We start from the raw sequence: 6330 nt of genomic DNA on the forward strand, positions 1-6330 counted from the left end.
CACTTTGATTTATTGGACTTACCCCACTCAGCTAACATGGAGTTGAAGAAGGTAACCACCACATCATGGAGCCTAGAGTGTCTACAACTGAAAGCAGGAGGAGTGCATCCAGTATCCATGTGGAATCTAAGTCCCCACTTGACATAGATGTGCAATGGACACAACCAATCCAATGTCCACAGAGAAAATGTGGAATGGGTGTGGGAAGGGTAGCCATGGTGGCCGCTGGGTTTGGGGAATGGGAGGAAGAGATGAGATGTGGAGGCGTTTTAGGGACTTGGAGTTGTCCTGGGTGGTGCTTCACGGACAATTACGGGACATTGTAGATCCCCTCAGGGCCCACTGGATGGAACGTGAGAGAGTCTGGGCTATGATGTGGACCATTGACTATGGGGTGCAGTGATGCTCAGAGATGTACTTACCAGGTGCAATGGATGTGTCACGATGATGGGAGAGAGTGTTGCTGTGGGGGGAGTGGGGGGTGGGGGGGTGGATTGAATGGGACCTCATATTTTTTAATGTAATTTTTAAAAATAAATAAATAATTAAAAAATAATAATAAAAAATAAAAATATTACTATAGACCAAGACCAAAAAAATAAATAAAAAATAAAAATGTCTAATCAAGGCAACACAATTTTCTTTATTAGTTCCAATGAGCAAATAGGAACAGGTTGGCTATTGAGACAGACCACTCAATATTGTCCAACCAAACTGACAAAAGGAAGATACATCTTTGAGATTCACAGATCCAGATCCATGAAAAATTAATTTCTCAGAATATTCATAATTTTTATTTTTTAAAAATTAGAGTAGTTTTAAGTTTACAGAAAAATCACATAAAACATAGAGAATTCCATCATCTACCACATTGGTAACAGTAGAAATCTGAAAGCATTCTCTCATAAACCATAATAAATGTACAATACTAATACATGGTGTTAATAATAGGAGGATATATGGAAAAAATATACCTTATGTATGCTATATGGTAGATAGTAATAATATTTTGATAATATTTTTTCATAGTCTTTAACAAATGTCTCACAAAAATTCAAGGAGATGGTGGAGGTATGATGTATGGAAATTCTGCACGTTAAGCATGATTGGTTAGTAATCTCACAACTCCTCAAAATATATATATATATATATGTAGTTAAAAGTACAATGTTCCCATATACCCCCTTCCTATTATTAGCTCTTTCCATTAGTGTAGTATCTTTGAATTCATAACTTTTTTGTTACAAAAACGTGCCCCATTTATTGGGTATTTACTAAACACTAAAGACTGTTACATATTTTACATGCATTACCTCTTTTAATCCTCACTTAAGACCTAGGATTATGCATTTTGCTAATGGGGAAACTGAAAATCAGACAGTCTAAATAATTTGCAAGTATTATGCCAAGGTGGTGTCTGATTCCGAAAACCATGCTTTTAACTATTATATTCTACATCCCCAAGGAAATGAATACTGGTGCTATTATTCTAACACAGGTCCATGAAAGCAGCATTTAAATATATGTCTCACTGCTAAAACTTTTTTGTTTTTATTTCTCATTTACAATTTTAAAAGGCATAATCTACGTTCTCTTTTAATTCTATTTTTGCCTATAATAACTGTTATAGGACCTGACTGGAACTTAAAGTTTTAATGTATTGTCTCTATATTTGCTTCCCTTCTCTAGCCATCTTACTTCATAGATACCTAATTCTTTCCTTCTTTCCTTATTAAAAAGCCTTGAAACTCTAAGAGAGTTGTATAGATTGAAGAGCTTGAAAGGCAAAACATCAAGAAAACTGTTTTAGCTCTTCTTAAACACAATAAACAATGACTGCACAATTATTTTTGTTTTACATTGGGAACTACCTTCAATATCTGTCTTGCTTTTAGAGGACAAACCTCATCACATGTGGTGATTAAATGAAAGTGTTGAGTCATGCTGCATTGTTTTAATCACAGTGATGTCATCAACATTGCAAAATAGGACATCCCTTGGAAAAGTTTACCTTCAGAAACAACTAACAGAGGAACGAATCTCATGTGCCTGGAACTCTGACGGGTGATAGATACTGCAGATGGACTCCACAAATGATGAAATGAAGAGAAAGAAAACAAAACACCAAAAAGGTAGGAGATCTGACTTGGACCTGCCAGTTGGGACCCTTCCTTTCATTCAGAGACATATAGCTAAAGAGACACACAGAGGCAGCATGACCCAGACACCTCCTGCTGCAAATACAGATCATAGAGCCTCTCACGGCAGCCAGTTAGAACCCCATAAATATCCAGGCAAAGAGATCTGAGACTACAGAGACCCAAGGTAGAAGACAAGTGGCTGCTAGAGCATGCATTCAAAAATGCTCCCAGGAAGGGTGGCCATGGTGGCTGCTGGGTGCGGGGAATGGGAGATAGAGATGAGATGTGGAGGCGTTTTAGGGACTTGGAGTTGTCCTGGGTGGTGCTTCATGGACAATTATGGGACATTGTAGATCCCCCAAGGGCCCACTGGATGGAACGTGGGAGAGTGTGGGCTATGATGTGGACCATTAACTATGAGGTGCAGCGATGCCCAGAGATGTACTTACCAAATGCAATGGATGTGTCATGATGATGGGAGAGAGTGTTGCTGTGGGGGGAGTGGGGGGTGGGGGCAGTGGGGTTGAATGGGACTTCATATTTTTTGAATGTAATATTTTTTAAAAAATGAATAAAAAAAAAAAATGCCCCCAGGAGAATGTAAGGGTACAGCCATTGTGGAGAATGGTTGGGCAGTTCCAAAGGAAGTTGAATGTAGACTTGTCATTTGACCTAGCAATATCATTCCTAGGTATATACCCAGAAAAACTGAGGGCAGAGACACAAACAGATATTTGCACACCAATGTTCAAAGCAGCATTATTCACTATTGCCAAAAAGTTGGAATCAACTCAGGTGTCCACCAACTGATGAATGGATAAAAAAATTGTGGCACATATACTCAATGGAATATTATTCAGCAGTAAAGGGAAATGAAGTCATGAAGCATATGACAACATAGATGAACCTGATGGACATTATGTTAAGTGAAGCAAGCTAGATACAAAAGGACAAATACTGTATGATTGAACTATTATTAAATAAATATATTGTGTAAACTCATGGAGTTAATAATTATAATATAGGTCATTAAAAAATAGAAGGAGGGTAGAGAATGGAAAGCTGAGGGTTAATCTGTGCAGAAAAGGTAAAAAGTTTATAAATTTTTGGAAATGAATAGAAATGATGAGAATACATTATGGTGTTTATAAATAGCAGAGCTATTATATAGCTCTGGTTAGAAGGGAAAGCCTAAGGTCATGTATATTATTAGAAGGAAAGCTAAACACTGTAACACAGAACTGTATAAGATAGTAAAACCTCATGTAAAACACAAATATGGGTGATATTGCATATATAAGAGGGTTTTTTATAAAATATAAATACAAATGTACTAGACAGAAGGAATAGCAGTTGTGTATGGCAAGGGAATCATAGAAAGATTGAGAGGTGATGAGTTTCATTTGCTTGTTTGCTTTTTTTATTACTATTATTTTTAGCATTGAAATAACGAAAGTGCTCTAAAAATGTTTGAAATGATGAATGTACAGATAGGGGACTAGACCAAATACCATTGATTATGCACTTTGGATGGATTTATGCTTTATTAATATGTATCAATAAAATTGATTTGTTAAAAAAAATACCCCCAGGAAAAAAAAAAGAGTCCATTGCAGACCTCTTGGCAAGAGGTTCACACACTCAGTCTCTGATTGCTGGATCAGCTAACCAACAACAAAATATTAGACCATTTTGGATTGACCCAATCTAACTCTCTGGGGTAGAATACCCTAGTGGAGAAGTAACCAGAAGAAGAAAAGACTCAGGAGGAAAAACGGAGTGTAAATTGAACTGCTGTAAGGCAGGACAGGTCCTAGAACTGGAAAGTGCAATAAAAACAGGTTACTGAGTGAGGGAAAGGATTTAAGCAAATTATAGATGGGCAGAGGATTACCAGAGAAGGGATAGAGGTAAGGAAGCTATCTCCTGGAGGTGAAACAATTGCACATAAAAAGACAATCTTAAAAGTTCTACTGCATATCCAGGACAAGAATCAAGAGGAGAGGAACTGAGAAAATCTGAACAGTTAAACAAGGGTTTATCTAAAAGTCCAGTATAAGTTGGACTAAGCATCAAAAAAAGCCTTAACTCATAGACAATTTACAATAAAACACTAGGCAAAAGGGAGATGCTAATATTCAGTGTTATACTATCAGAATAATCAGATAAATAGACATCAGCAAAAAATTACAAACTTAAGATACAGTAAGAGTTGGCTCAGTTGAAGGAAAAACATCAAAAGATTACAACGTTACAAGAGACGCAGAATTTGGAACAACTAATCAAAGAAGTTCAAGTAAATCTCCTAAATAAATCCAAGGAGATAAAGAAAAGTATGGATAAAAATAAAGTAATGGTAGATATAGAGCTAATGGATATTAAGAAGACAATGTTTGAGCAAAAAGCCAGAATTAGAAAGTTTAAATAGAATCATAACAGAAAATATGGGGATTAAAAGCACAAAAATGGAAATTAAAAAAACATTCATCATACACAATAATAAGCAGGCCACAGAGAATGCCAAGGAGAAGGTGAGGTGAATTCTGGGGCTGCTGGATGCTCACTTGAAGATGAAGGTTTTTCTGGTTGACATCACAGTTATTTGCATCTTGTTTTGGCTCTATAAATAGGTCCTTGAACCTTCTTTTCACCAGGCCTTCCCCTATACCAATCGCTGTTTTCTCGCCTGCATTAACCAGCCCCAATTCTGGGCTGTGTTAGGGGAGGTGCAACTCTTTGAGAATATGGCCCGGTTTGATGCTAAGAAGTTCTCAGAGTACCAGCCTAAAAAGGATACCCCATGGAAAGTGAAAGATTCACAGCAGGAGAAGCAGAAGCCCTAGGCTGAGTGGAAAGAGGAGAAAAAAGTGGCTGTCTCTGCTCCTGAGGAGGAGATGGATGCATGTGAGCAGGTACTGGCTGCTGAGCTGAAGGCCAAATATCCTTTTGCTCACCCGCCCAAGAGTATCTTTGTGTTGAATGAATTTAAGCGCAAGCATTCTAATGAGAACAAGCTTTCTGTGGTGCTGCCACATTTCTCGGAGCAGTTTGTTAAGGATGGCTGGTTTCTGTGGCTTTCTGAATATTGCTTCCCTGAAGAAATCACCCAGACCTTCATGAACTGCAACCTTATCACTGGAATGTTCCAACAATTGGACAAGCTGAGGAAGAATGCCTTTGTCAGTGTCATTCTCTTTGGAACCAACAATAGCAACTCCCTTTCTGGAGTGTAGGACTTCTGAGGCCAGGAGCTTGCCTTTCTGCTGAGTCCAGATTGGCTGGTGGATTATAAATCATACACATGGTAAAATCTGGATCCTGGCAGTGAGAAGACCCAGATGTTGGTTTGAGAGTACTTTTCCTGGGAGGGAACCTTCTAGCATGTGGGCAAAGCCTTCATTCAGGGCAAAATCTTCAAGTAACCATTTCTTACCATCACCTAGCTGTCTACACCTGTCCTCCAGGGAGATGGGGGTCATTAAAGGAAACTGAACTTTGAAAAAACAAAAATACACCATCAAATAGCAAATTTTAACAGTCAGAAGAAGACATCAATGGAGTAGAAGACAAGACCATTGAAATGATGCAGTCAGAAGAATACATAAAGAAAAAAAATAGAAAAAAAATGAGCAGCATCAAAGGGACTTGCATGGAAGCATGAAGTTTACAAACATACACATCATGAGATTCCCAGGAGAAGAGAAGGGGAAGGGAGCAGAACGACTATTTGAGGAAATTATGACTGTAAATTCCCCAAGTGTTATGAATGACATATTTACACAAGTTCAGGAATCACAAGATACTACAAACAGAATAAACCTTAATATACCTACTTTGAATCAGAATTTTAGAGAAAAATAGAGATTTCTAAAAACAGCAAAAGTGATTTGTTATGTACAGTGATTCTCAATAAGACTAAGTGCCTATTTCTCATCAGAAACCACAGAGGTGATAAGGCAGTGGTATGATATATGTAAGGTACTGACAGAGAAAAACTGCCAGCCAAATATTCATTATTCAGCAAAACTGTCCTTCAAAATTGAGAGAGAGTCTAAAACACTCACAGCTAAATAGAAACTGAAAGAGTTCATTACCAAAAGACCTACCCTACAAGAATTGCTAAAGACAAGAAAGGAGGGAGTAAAGGCAAATAAATGGGTAAATACAAAACCCAAAAGTACTGTATCTT

At 37.6% G+C, this 6330-nt stretch overlaps 1 pseudogene; it reads left to right on the top strand.

Moving 5' to 3' along the window:
* The first annotated feature begins 4585 nt into the window (after positions 1 to 4585).
* On the top strand, positions 4586 to 5563 carry LOC101443451 (elongation factor 1-gamma-like; annotated as a pseudogene).
* The last annotated feature ends 767 nt before the right edge of the window (positions 5564 to 6330 follow it).

The sequence above is a fragment of the Dasypus novemcinctus genome, chromosome 4, assembly GCF_030445035.2.
Source record: "Dasypus novemcinctus isolate mDasNov1 chromosome 4, mDasNov1.1.hap2, whole genome shotgun sequence".
Taxonomy (NCBI): domain Eukaryota; kingdom Metazoa; phylum Chordata; class Mammalia; order Cingulata; family Dasypodidae; genus Dasypus; species Dasypus novemcinctus.